Below are 13,546 nucleotides of genomic sequence, written 5' to 3'. Positions count from 1 at the left end.
TAGTAGAAGGAGAGAACCAATTTCCATAAATTTCCCTCTGACCACATATGTTCCGTGGCACAGGTGCCCACACACATAACACACATACCCACCCACACATACAAAGTCAGTATAATAGGAAAATTTTTTAAAGTGGTAGGGAAGACTTTTAGAATGCCCCAATCCTCTGGCATACCATGAGTGATTTCTTATTTTTTGACATAACTAATATCAGCTACCCTTCAAACAGAAGGCTGAGAGCTATAATATATATGGTACCAGTTATCTTAGAAAAGCCAGGTCTTTGGCACATTTAATAAAAAGGCAGCTTTAAAAGAGGTGAAAAGAGATGATGGCTTAAGCAGGACAGGAGGTTTGCGGAAGGAGCCTACACTGGTGAGGTCCACATAGTCATCAGAGCAGCTGTACACTGTCTGAGCTGCAGTCTTTGTTCTGCACGTAACTAAAGCATGACTCTTTGGCTACCAGAACTAACACTTCAGGAAAAGACAGGAACATTCAGTTTCTAACTGCTACCATTGCTCGTGTCTTTTGTTGTTCTTTTAAGATAGGGTGTGTAGCCCTGGCTATCCGGGAACTCACTCTGTAGACCAGGCTGGCCTCGAACTCAGAGATCCCATCTGCGGCTGCCTCCCAAGTGCTGGTATTAAAGACTTTCACCACCATGTCTGGCTTGTTCATGTGGTTTTTTTTGTTTGTTGTCTGATTGCTTATTCTGTGTGCATGTCTATGTACAATGTGTGTGTGTGGTACCTACCAAGGTCATAAGAGGGACTCAAATCCCCCGGAACTGGAGTTCTATGCAGTTGTGAACTGCCATGTGGTAGCTAGACATCAAACCCAGGTAGAAGAACAACCAGTGCTCTTAACTGCTGATCCATGGCTCCAGCACCTGGTAGAATCAACATTCTAACAGAATGTTAATTTCATGGAAAACATCAAATAAAATCACAGCTTAAAGCCAGCTGTGATTGATGGCCATTGTAATCCCAATACTTGAGAGGCTGAAGCAGGAAGACTGAGTTGCAGGTTAGCCCGAACTACACTGCATCATCTTGTCTGGGGTGGGATGAGGTAGCTTGCCACAAAGTACTTAAAAGTACTTCTTTTCTTCTTCTTCTTCTTCTTCTTCTTCTTCTTCTTCTTCTTCTTCTTTTCTTCTTCTTCTCCTCCTCCTCCTCTTCCTCTTCCTCCTCCTCCTCCCCTTCCTTCCTCCTCCTCCTCCTCCTCCTTCTTCCTCCTTCTTTCTCCTCCTCCTCCTCACAATTTCTTTATTGAATCTTTGGGAATTTCACATCATGCATCTCCTAATTCTGCTCACCTCCCAGGCCCAGGCCCTCTGTATTCTCCCCTTATCCCTTCAGTGCCCCGGAAAAGAAAACACAGAACAAAGACAAAACAAGCAAACAAAAAGAAAAACTACTTCACTCCCGCATCTTTCTGCCCCTCCAACACCTCTTCACATCCTGGTGGCATTGGAGCCTCGGTGTAGCACAACTTTTGTGAAAGTTGATTGCAATTAAGTCTGGTTCAAGACCTCTGGTCTCTGGTTCACCATCATCACTGGATCCTCACTGAAACTCCTCTCAGATGTCCCATGGCCACCCCAAGTCATGGAGATCCTGCAGGTATCTTTCCAAAGGACCAGTCCCTTTATGAGCTCCAGCAGGTCCTAGATGGGGTAGATGTTAGAGTAGGCCAACCCCAAACCTGGCTGTGGGCCTGCGTGATAGTCAGGCTGGTTAGTCTAGGCCATTGGAACCACCCCCTCAGCAAGGGGCAGAGCCAACTAGCTCCTCTACACCCATGCCATAGGGTCAGTTTTCCCTCACCTATGGTGAGGGATGGGCCAGCTATCCCAGGACCAGCAAAGGGCAGGTCAGCTCAGCATGGCCCTCTGATTTCATCTCACATGGTTCCTGTGTTCCCCTGAGGTGAGATGGGACATCAACACAGACCCCAGCTGACGCAGAGCCACAGAGCCAGACTTGGTCCTAGGCAGCAGCTTGGGCTCCGATGACATTCTGACTCTGAGAGGAAGCACAGCCCCTAGATACCAACAAGGCCACTGATTGCAGCCCTGACCACGAACTTCCATGTAATCTTTAGTGGCAACATGGGCCTTGGACTTCAACACAGACCCTGACTGCAGTAGAACCATGAACCCAGACATGGTCCTCGACAGCCCAGGTCTGGATATCACCTGGCCCCAAGTGACAGCATAGGCCATCCAGACTAGATGGCAGTGTGGCCCCTGGACTCCAACCTGGTCCCAGGTGGTGACCCAGACCCTGGGAATCTGCATGGCACTTGTGGCAACCAGAGCCATGTATGTCAGCACACCCTGGCTACAGCCTGGGTCTGGATGTCACCAGGCGGTGGTGCAGGCCACCCAGATCAGCATGGCACCAACATGGCCCCAGGTGGCAGCTGAGATCCCAGGAATCCATATAGCCTTCATGGCAACAGGAGTCACAAACATCAACACAGACCTTGGCTGCAGTAAGGCCACATACCTCAAACTTAATAAGAATTTAAAAAATATTGTGTTTGCTTATGCATGTGTGTGCGTGCGTGCACTCAAGTATTCATGTCAAGATCAGTACAACTTGGAAGAGGAGTTTTCTTCCATCATGTGAGCCTGGGGTCAGATTCAGGCTATCAGATTCGGCAGCAATCACCTTTGCCATTGAACCAGCTGGTCCAAGAATAGGCTATTTGGGGGCTGGTGAGATGTCTTAGTAGTTAAGAGCACTGACTGCTTCCAGAGGTCTTGAGTTCAATTGCCATCAACCACCTGGTGGCTCATAAACCTCTCTAGTGGGATCTGATGCCAGATTCTGGCACAAAGTCGTACATGCAGATAGAGCACTCATGTACATAAAATAAATCTTTAATAAGGAAAAGGATATTTTAAGGGATAGTCACACTGAACCCCGAGTTTGTGTTTGTGTTAATTAAATAAAATCAAGCCTCTCTGATCTAGCAGATTTTCACCCCACACTTGATTTCTAAGTCTTTGTTGGTAAATAGAACAACAGAGACTTGGTTTTAACCTACATATCAAGACTGAGGCAGAGCCAGGCTGCAGGACTGGAAGACCCTCCAGGCCATGGCCTGGGTGGCTATTAGGGTGCTGTGGGCCCAAGGGGCCACAGACGATAATTAAAATATCAGTAGATTCATGTGCAGCCACTAAACCTACAGAAAAACATCAGTAAATCATCATTTTCTAAAGACATCATAAACTTCAAGCCCTAGGGCCAGTGCGACTCTCGGGGAACTTCGCTGGCTTACTAGAACCGTCCTTACTGTCAACTAGGTGCTCTCAGTCATTCAGCCACGAAGCCTTCTACAGGGCCTATCCCCATGTGTGTGCTCAATGCTTAGGTGACTGTGAGCTTGGCCTCTACTCAGCAGAGGAGACTGAGGCCAAGTGCCTCATCCAAAGGCAGCCTCCTGTAGAGACAGGAGACAGGCTTTATGCAAAAGTCATCCTGACTGGCCAAATTCTACCCAGGCAAATCTAAGTCACAAGGGAGCAGCACCAAGACAGAAACAGGGAGCAGGTAGAGAGATCCTGCAGGGGGCTGACTGTAGCAACTTACCCGCAAGACAGCTGGTCCCTTTCTCCTTCCAGACCGCAGCCTGTCATTGAACTCCCTTTATCTCAAGGTTAGTTTGAGTTTCCAGTTCTTACTGCCAAAGGTCAGATTGGCACATGTGTGAATGTTTATAGTGCTTTAAGGAACATTTTCAGTATTAAGAGGTTACAGGTGAATCATCCCAAATTAGAATGGAATGGTTTTGGTATCGTCTTATCCTTTCCAAGGGACACTTTGTTGGAGAAACTTTCTTCAAGGAAGGCAGATGTCTCTCAGGGTATTTCTGCGTTCCTCTGGCTGCGTGGTGGAATCACCTGGGAAATGTTTCATTCTTCTTGCCGGCGTCACCTGTATAGTTTTCAGATGACACAGTTTTGGAATTTCTGCTCCTGTTGGTCGACAAGCCTTTAATCTCAGCTCTTGGGAGGCAGAGGCGAGTGGATCTCTGTGAATTTAAGACTAGCCTGGTCTACATAGGGGGTCCCAGGCCAGCCAACAGCTACATAGTGAGAGGTCTCTCAAAAAACAAAAGAAACAAAAGCAATGATATTATGAAACTTTCAGGCTGGATGGAATTTGGATGGAACTAAAAACCATCCTGAGTGAGGTAACCAGACCCAGAAAGACCCAGTATATACTCAGTCATATGTGGATATTAGATATAAAGCAAAGGGTACCCAGACTACAGTCCACAGCTCCAGAGAAGCTAGAACCTTCTTCCAGTAACTGATGGAGCAGAGACAAAACCACACACCAGGCCGAGCTCTGGAAATCCAGTCAGAGAGGGAGGAAGGAATACATGAATGAGAGAGATCGAGATCATGATCTCCAGAGACAGCTGAACCAAGCTCATGGAAACGCAAGAGCGAGCTTGTTAGAACCCATTCCCTATGAGGGGATGCCATGCTCAGACTTAATGCAGAGGGGAGGGGCATGGTCCTACCCCATCTTAATGTGCCAAACTGTGCTGACTCCCCATAGGAGCCCTTACCTGTCGGGAGGAGTTGATAGGGGATGGGATGAGTAAGGGGCAGGAGGTGGGGTAGGAGAGAGAACTTTGTTTGGAATGTAAAATGAAATTAAAAATAAAATACATTTAAAAAACAAATCTCACCAACTAGGTATGGGCACATTAGTCTGAATTCAGATAGGAGAACTTGTTGCAGAATATTTGAGCAAACTGTAAAGATGTGTTGCTGTTTTACCTTGTCTGCCTAAGGCACCTTATTGGTTTAATAAAGAGATGAATGGCCAATAGCTAGGCAGGAGAAGTTAGGCAGGACTTCCAAACAGAGAGAGAAACTCGGGATGATTCTAGGTGCTCGAGAGATGCCAGTGTGACAAGAAGGGAGTCAGACATACAGAACAGAGGAGAGGTAAAAAGTCACGTGGCAGAATGCAGATTAATAAAAACAGGTCTAGTTGGAAACAAGCCTAAGTTAAAGGCCAAGTTTTCATAATTAATAAGTCTCCGTGTCCTTATGTGGGGGCTGGAGGTCCCAAAAGAAAGTCCTACCAAGAAAGACCTATTACAAGAACTGAATGTTCAATTAGTTGACTATCTTTCTTTAGCTGTATCCTCCTAAAGTGAATCATCTGAGATTTTTAATCGGTGTGGGCACACTGTGTGTGAACACACCAGCCACGGCTCACGTGGAGGTCAAGCAACAACGCTGTGAAGGCTCTTTCGGCCTTGATGTAGGTTCTGGGAGTCAGCTCCGACTGCCAGGCTTGCTTGTCAAATGCTTGCGGAGCCATCTCCCCCTCAGCTTCGCAGGACTGCTTGTTTGGTATTTACAGTTAGTGTGCGTGTGAGCCCATTCTCAAGGGTCGAAGCCCATAAGAGGAGGTCAGGGGACAACTTCCAGACCTCTGCTGTGTCCTTCCTTGTGGGTCCCAGAAATTATGATGGAAAAAAAAAAAAGCAACAGGCTTGGTGTCAGGCCACTTTACCCACTGAGCTATCTCACTAGCGCCGTTTTTAAAGATTTTTATTTATGTGTGCTTTTGTATGTGCGCAGGCACATGCATGCTCGTACGCTGAGATGAAAACGCATGGGATCTCCTGGAGCTGGAGTTACATTACATGCAGTTGTGAGCCACACACCATGTGCACCCAGCTCTGGCCCTCCGGAGGAGCAGCAAGCCCAGCTGTTATAACAGAAAAACAATGTGCCTCCTGGTAAATGGTTTGAGAGCGCTACACTGCACTATACCTAGGCTTAAATATCTTAGTAATAATTACATGGGCTTTAACGGAGTTTGAAAGCATTGATCCCATTTGTCCTAGTTATTTAAATAAACCCACATTTTATAGGCTACAGGTAGAGGACTTGCAGCTCTGCTTTAAGAACTGCATAATTTACGAGCTGTTATAAAGCATTAAAAACAGTTAAGTCACATGTCTTATTATTTAAGATCGAGGCCGATAACAAAATATTTGTTGGTGTAGTTAGTCTGGTATTTTAGCGCTACAGGGTTGAAGGTGTGTGGGAGGTAGTTTTCTTGGTGCAGCAATGATCAGGACGGGCCCCCACTTCATGGACCTAAGGAGATGAACTCCAAGTGGGCTTGTCCTGACGTGCTGTTTAGAGGAAATGATCTTCCTTTTAGGAACGCAACTGCTCTGAGCGCTCATCTAGTTTATGAACAGACCCAGCGGAGCTAGGGAACCGCAATGCCTACCCCCTCATCCCACCCCCACTTTCATCGCCTCAGCTGAAGCCTCGGTCACCTACACACACTCGGCTCGGAATCCAAACGGCGTCTGTGTCATTGAGACACAATTAAGTATGCGGGCGAGGGTGGTGGTGCCAATATGAGGGCAAGGGAGTGAAGTTGGAGTAGATGATAAAAAACTCAACTTTCAAAGTCCTGGCAAGGAAGGTGGCTTCTCAGGCGCCTTTACCTTTCGCTTCCCTTGACTAACTGCGCGCCCCCGCTCCACTTTTCTCCCGCTCCTCAGGCGGCGCGCCTCAGCCTTCCAGTACGGCAACATGGCGCCTCCCTGTGCGGCGTGAGCGACTTCGAGCCGCCCTTCCCCGCGGCCCTCGGCCCACACCAGACCCCGCTCCACACCCTGCGCTGGTTCATTTCCACACAAAAACACGGTGCGGCTCAGCTCCGAGCCACCCAGAGCCCCTTCGTGACAGCGGCAGTGATGCCGTACAGGAACATGGCGGCGCCCTACGCTGGGCAGGCGCGTCCCGGCTCACACCCGCCTCCTGTGCACAGCCAGGCACTGAGGACCGGTCACCGTGGCGGCTGCCCCCCGCAGCGGGGCTGAGAGGACTGCCGGCAGCCCGACGAGCCAGGCATTCGGGACCGGAGGGTCACGGCCCAGGCGCCCGGCCGCCGCGCATCGCTCCCGCCCCTTCGCGGCGCCAGCCCGCGGGATTCGCAGCGGGAGCGACCGCAGGGAGATCGCCGACGCCTCGGCAGGTGAGTGGGGCGGCCGCGCGGTCCAGCGGGCCAGCCCGGGGGGCGCGAGGCAAAAGCACCGGCGTTTCTTGGCCTCTCCCGGCCGGTCGGGTTCCGGGGATGCCGGGTGGAGACGAGGAGGAGACAGGGGCGGGTGGAGGCCCACCCTCCATGCCGTCCTCCCGCCGCGCCTCTGCCGCTCCCTCGCCCGCCTAAACAGTTGTTTATAACGGAATGTGGACGCGGTTTCCGCGCCGGTTGTTGTTCTTAATTTCTGGCTGGCTTTCTTATCTGTGGGTTAGAGGGTAAAGACATTACGCGAGGAAGAAGACACAGACACGTGGCGGTCCCACGTGGGTGCACTTTTAATGGGGAGGGGTAACAGGCAGGTAAAAGGTGTGTGAACACGACGACGGGGGAGGCGGGGAAGAAGAGAAAAAAAGAGAGAAGAGAGAGGCCGGGGTCGTAGGACCCTCGCTTTTTAACGAGGAATACAAAGGCTTCTGGGAATATGTCCGTAGTCCAGGAGAATGCTGGGAGCTGTAGTTCCGCAAAGGAACAACATTTCACCCTTTTGGTTTGATTAAAAAAAATTGGGGGACCTTAAAGGGTAGGGAATGGGGGCGTAGTCCGGTCTCTCATGGCTGCTTCCTGCTGGCTTTGGGCGTCGGGGAATCCAGGGAATGTCCGATTATTCTGGCGATGTCCCACTGGCGTTTGAGGTCGCTGGAGTCTGAGGTCGCTGGTGTCTGGGATGGCTGATTATACCGCTGGCATTTGAAGTCTTGGCTGTCGTCTGAGGTGGCTGATTGAAGAAATCTGTCTGGCTTTTTCTGAGTAGCTGGGTCATCATTAAGATGCTGGAAGGCAAAAGTTGCATTAGTAGAAGGAAAAAAATTAAAAGGGGGGGGGGAGAGAAGATCTGGGGTGAGGGAGTTTTAGGATGTCCGGGGTTAAGAATGATAAAAAATTAAATGATACTTATTCCATTAATGATCCGCTTGTATTTGATTTGTTTAGATGGGTTGGGCTGGCATCCTGGAGCTTAAAGAAAGTGTCTTAAAAGAAATAGATTTTAGCCGTATATTCCTTAACATTTCAGGGGCCACTGCTGCAGTCAGCGGCTGACCTGCTATGTCAAAGAACCTTGTCGAGAATCTGCTTACCACCTGAGTCCTTGACTCCGTATTTGATGATGGTACCTGTAACGACAGCTGATTGGTTATTTGAGAATTTTAAGAAGGGTGGGTGTGTTAACACAGCGACGGATGGGACCATTGTCTTCCTTAGACTGGAGTAGAGGAGGCTGAACCCGATGTCCTTTGGAACTTAAGAGAACAAGGTCCCGTCTGAGTTACCGTGTATGAAGGATTATCTTGAGCTGTGGAGATAAACGGTTTAAGATGTGACAGGTGAATCCAATGAGGAATTCCCTCAAGCTTGGCAGCTGTGGGAGTGAAAAGAATTACTCTGAAAGGGCCCTGCCATTTAGGGGAAAGAGGTGAAGGGCGCTGGCCTGGGGGTGAGAGTAATACCTTATCTCCTATTTTAACCGGCGGTGGACATATATTAGCACATGGTTGAGGCAGTGAGTGATCTGTGAAGTCCCACAGTAGTGAACGTAAGTGGAAAAGGAGGGGAGTGAGCAGGTGGTCAGGAAGGGGAGAGGTCCCCGATGAGAAGCCGGGGGTTAGGATCGGCCGCCCATACATGAGTTCAAAGGGTGAAATGAAAAGGGGGCAACCAGGAGATATTTAATCTTCCTGACTGTGGGCATATGAGTAAAATCCAGCTGCCAGTCAGTTCCCGGAAGGGAGCCCCTTGCCTGGTGGGTAGGAAAAGGGAAGCTACGATATTTGGTCCTGGGATCTGACTTTTGGCAGATCTGACAGGAGGCAGCTGTAGCTTTTAGGAACCTGATATCCTTAGGTGTGGGCGTTTTAAGTGAATAACATCGTCTGGGTAGCTCCTTCGCATGTGAAGAGGGTACGTTAGGTGTGTTTTTGTTTCTTATGAAATCTGTAGGTGATGTTGTACATTGGGTCTGTTGCACTTCCAAACTCTAGTAGGATTTAGGACCGTGAAGAGATGAGTTTTGGAAGGAAAGATTGGGCAGGTGTGGTGGTACATGCCTTTGTCCCAGAACTCAGGAGTAAGGCCAGATGTGGTGGAACACGCATTTATCCCAGAACTTAGGAGTAAGGGCAGGTAGAGCTATCCGAGTTCAGGACCAATTTAGTTAACTTAGTAACTTTCTATGTGGCTTAAGACCCTTTCTCCAAAGGGGAGGGGGCCATGGATTAGAAAGGTGAGAAGCCACTAGACATGGTGGTAGCCCTTAATCCCAGCCATTGAGAGGAAAGGCAGGCAGATCTCTGTGAGGTGACAGCCTGTTCTCTCTATAGAGTTGCAGGCCAGCCAGGCTTGTGAGACCCTGCCTCCAAAAATAAATAAACGAATCAACAAAAAGATAACAAAAGCTACTTCGGCACTTATTTTGGCTCACAGTCCAGGGCTATTGTCTGCCATTTAGCGGAAGTCCCTGCAGCTGAAGCATGAGGCACTGGTCACATCACATTCTCTGTCAAGAAACACAGCAGCAAATGCTTGTGTACAGTCCCCTCTCCTTTTGTTAGAGCAGAACCCAGCTCAGGAAATGGTGCTGTCCACATGCCAGAGAGGCTCCCCATCTCAGCATAATTGATCTCTCACAGGCATTCCCGTGAGCCAGCCTGATCTAGACAGTTCTCATAGAAGGTCCTGTTGGGGAAAATTATTTAAAGTATGTGTCTTTTGTTTATTTATTTATTTTTTTTATATTTATTTACTTATTATGTATACAATATTCTGTCTGCAGGCCAGAAGAGGGCACCAGACCTCATTACAGATGGTTGTGAGCCACCATGTGGTTGCTGGGATTTGAATTCAGGACCTTTGGAAGAACAAGTAATGCTCTTAACCACTGAGCCATCTCTCCAGCTCCTGTGTCTTTTGTTTATGCTGCATTTGTTTAACTCTGTGAAGGTGTGATTCTTTACCTTTCTAAAACACCTGCTGGTCCCAATAAAGAGCTGAATGGCCAGTAGTGAGGCAGGAGCAAGGATAGTCAGGGTTAGGAGGCAGAGAGGATAAACAGGAGCTATGGGAGGCCAAGGAGAAGACACCAGGGGTCAGCCACCCAGCTACACAGCAAGCCACAGAGAAAGAAGTAAAGTAAGGAATACAGAGACAGAGAAAGAGGCAAAAGGTAGTGTGACAATCTAAGACAAACTGGCCAGAAACAAGTCAAGCTGAGGCTGGGCATTCCTAAGAATAAACCTCCGTGTGTGAACCAGATGGCAGGCCTCCCAAAAAGCCAAAAGAGTAAAATATCAGCCAGGTGGTGGTGATGCACGCCCTTAATCCGAGCACTTGGGAAGCAGAAGCAAGCAGCTCTCTGTGAGTTCGAGGCCAGTCTGGTCTACAAGAGCTAGTTCCAGGACAGTCTACAAAAAAAAAAAAAAAAAAAAAAAAAAAGCAAAACATCATACACAACAGTGTCTTTTGTAGCATGAATTCTCTTTGGTCTTAATAATAAAAACTCAGAGTTGGCATCAGAGGGTGAAAGCTGAAGGATCAGAGAAGCAGAGCAGCCACTAGAGAGTTCTTGCCTCTACCGATGCTCAGACCCAAGGGGCGGTCCTGTTTTCAGACTCTCTCCTCAGACTGCATCCTCAGATTGACTGCTTCCTCAGACTGATTCAGACTGACTGCACTGAGCTCCTGTCTCCTCCCATCTTATATTCCTCTCTCCACCCAGCCATATCACTCCTGTATCCACTAGTGCTGGAATTAAAGGCATGAAATCCCAAGTGCTGGATCACCCTTGTGTGAGCTCTGTTTCTTTTTAGACTGGATCAATTTTTTTTTTATTTTTTTATTTTTTGAGACAGGGTTTCTCTGTAGTTTTTTTTTGTTTCCTGTCCTGGAACTAGCTCTTGTAGACCAGGCTGGCCTCAAACTCACAGAGATCCGCCTGCCTCTGCCTCCCGAGTGCTGGGATTAAAGGCGTGCACCACCACCTCCTGGCTGGATCAATTTTTTGTAGCCCAGGGTGGCCTTGAACTAACAGAGATCCATCTGCTTCTGTCTCTTGAGTCCTGGGATTAAAGGTGTATGCCACTACTGCTTGGCCTCTGTGGCTAGCTAGTGTGGCTAGCTCTGCACTCTGATCTTCAGGCAAGCTTTATTTGTTAGATCATAAACAAAATACCACCACAGTCCTTTCCAAGGTGAAGAAGCTACATACCACCATGTTGACAATTGAGACTGGCCATCACAACAGGCCTGAAAATTTCAATTCCAGTAACTTTATTCTATGTAATAGAAGTCTCTTGAGATTTTAGATAATTGAACCAAGCGATTCTTCTCTCTCTAATTGCTGAAGAAAAGTATGCCAAAATCTCCTTAAAACAGCCAACATTTCTTTAGATTCTCGATTACCTTCCAAGTGTGCAATTTGACTGAATTAGTTTTTATGACAATAGTTTGTCATTTTCTGGATATAATTACTTTCAATGTTGTAAATGTTGTCTTTCTTAACTAGAAATGTCCTAAGAATAGAGAAGGGTGGGGAGGACTTAAGAAACTTTAATGTAATTAAAAGGTTCCTCCTTTATGGAGCTGGAGAGATGGCTCAGCCGTCAGGAACACTGGCTGCTTTCACAGAGGACTCAGGATCAGCTCCCAGCACACATATTAGGTAGCTCACAACCAGGGGATCTGATGCCCTCTTCTGGTTCCTGTGAGCACTACACACACATAGTCCACATATGTGCAGGCAAACCCTCATACATCCTCATACACATAAAACAAAAATAAACAAATCTTGGGCTGGAGAACTGGCTCAGCAGTTATGAGCCCTGACTGCTCTTCCAGATGTTGAAGGTTTGATTCTCAGCATCCACCTGTTGTCTTTTTTTTTTTTTTTTTTTTTTTTTTGGTGTTTCAAAACAGAGTTTCTCGGTGTAATAGTTCTAGCTGTCCTGGAACTAGCTAGCTCTTGTAGACCAGGTTGGCCTCCAACTCGCAGAGATCTGCCTCTTGAGTGCTGGGATTAAAGGTGTACGCCGCCACCACCTGGCCCCCACCTGTTGTCTTACAACCATCTGTAACTCTAGTTTTAGGGGTCTATTACCTTCCAGCCAACTTGGACATCAGGTACACATGCAGTGCACAGGCACACATGCAGGCAAAACCACTCACACACATAAAATAACTCCTTTGAAAAATGCCTTTATTGACTGGTCCAGACTGGAGTGTCAGGTAATATTCCTGTTCTTCTCAGCAGCTGATTCAATGGAAACCCAGTCACATTTATTGTTATTGCTGGTGCTTCCTGCTGTACTCATATGCACTTTCTGATGATTAGCAACTATTTAAAAATACATGCCAGGCAGTGGTGGTGCACATCTTTAATCCCAGCACTTGGGAGGCAGAGCCAGACAGATCTCTGAGTTTGAGGTCAGCCTGATCTACAGAGTTAGTTCCAGGACAATCAGAACTGTTACACAGAGAAACCCTCTCTGGAAACACACACACACACACACACACACACACATATATACACACATATACACCCCATATATATGTATGTTTGTGTATATATATATATATATGCATATATATGTCCCAGGCATTTCTCTTAAATACTTTATAGAGTCTAGAAAGTATTACTTGTCACTCCCTTTTATTTATTTATTATCTGATTTGTTTAGTTTTTGAGACAGGGTCTCATCATGTAGCTTGGGCTGTTCTAGAACTCTTACTATAAAGATGAGGCTGAACTCAAACTCAGAGATCTGCCTGTCTCTCCCAGTTATTCTTTTAGAATCTAGGGGAAGGGTTGTGCGTGAGTACTCCCCTGTGCATGGAAGCCAGAGAGATCAACTCTTGAGTATCTTACAGGCATGTTTGTGTGCCTGGCTTCAGTGGGTTCTAAGGATCTGAATTCAGGTCCTCAAGCTTTTATAACAAGCACCTTACCTACTGAGCCATCTCCTCCACCCCCATTCCCAGGTCTTTTTTTCACACAAAGACTAGAAGCCATCCATCTCCTCAGCACAGTATTGAAAGTGGCCAGAAGCATTGTTTCCAATGAGTTGCATTTTGGTGCTGTTCGTTTTTACTTAAGTGACCCTGGTCCTGAAGTTGCTCTGTCCTTCACCTCCCAAGTGCTGGGATTACAAGAGTGCACAACCAGGCCAGCTTTCCAAGGGCTTTTCCTGTTAGCTCCTAGCCATGAAGGTAAAGAGTGTTAGTTTCAGGTGGGTATGGTGGTACACGTCTGTAGTTCCAGCATCTATGAATTGGAGGCAGGAAGGTCATGAGTTCAAGGCCAGACTGGGTGAGGTAGAGAGCTAAAGGTCAGTAGAGACTATGTATGGAAACACTGTCTCTGAATACAGACTTAAGATGGAATCACCACTCCCTTTGATGGACCCGAAGCAGGCAGTGTAAGTCTTCTGTCGGTGTAAGCCCCC

The 13,546-nt window shown here is 47.5% G+C and overlaps 1 protein-coding gene across 4 annotated transcripts in view; it reads left to right on the top strand.

The window, feature by feature from the left end:
* The first annotated feature begins 6,769 nt into the window (after positions 1–6,769).
* The window catches only part of Tcp11l1 (t-complex 11 like 1), a 36,320-nt gene continuing 29,543 nt past the window's right edge, over positions 6,770–13,546 (top strand). For 3 of the 4 annotated variants that reach the window (XM_041678859.1, XM_041678862.1, XM_041678858.1), the window contains exon 1: positions 6,770–7,046. The gene's annotated coding sequence lies outside the window, so the exon portion shown is untranslated. Of the gene's footprint in view, positions 7,047–7,802; positions 7,827–13,546 lie in introns of those variants that run through there. The other variant, XM_041678860.1, reaches the window with a different exon arrangement.

Source organism: Microtus oregoni, unplaced genomic scaffold, assembly GCF_018167655.1.
Source record: "Microtus oregoni isolate MIOR12 unplaced genomic scaffold, Mior012 000031F_ref0000149, whole genome shotgun sequence".
In the NCBI taxonomy this organism is placed as follows: Eukaryota; Metazoa; Chordata; class Mammalia; order Rodentia; family Cricetidae; genus Microtus; species Microtus oregoni.
Note: the sequence above shows the minus strand (reverse complement) of the source record. Positions and strands in the feature narration are given on the sequence as shown.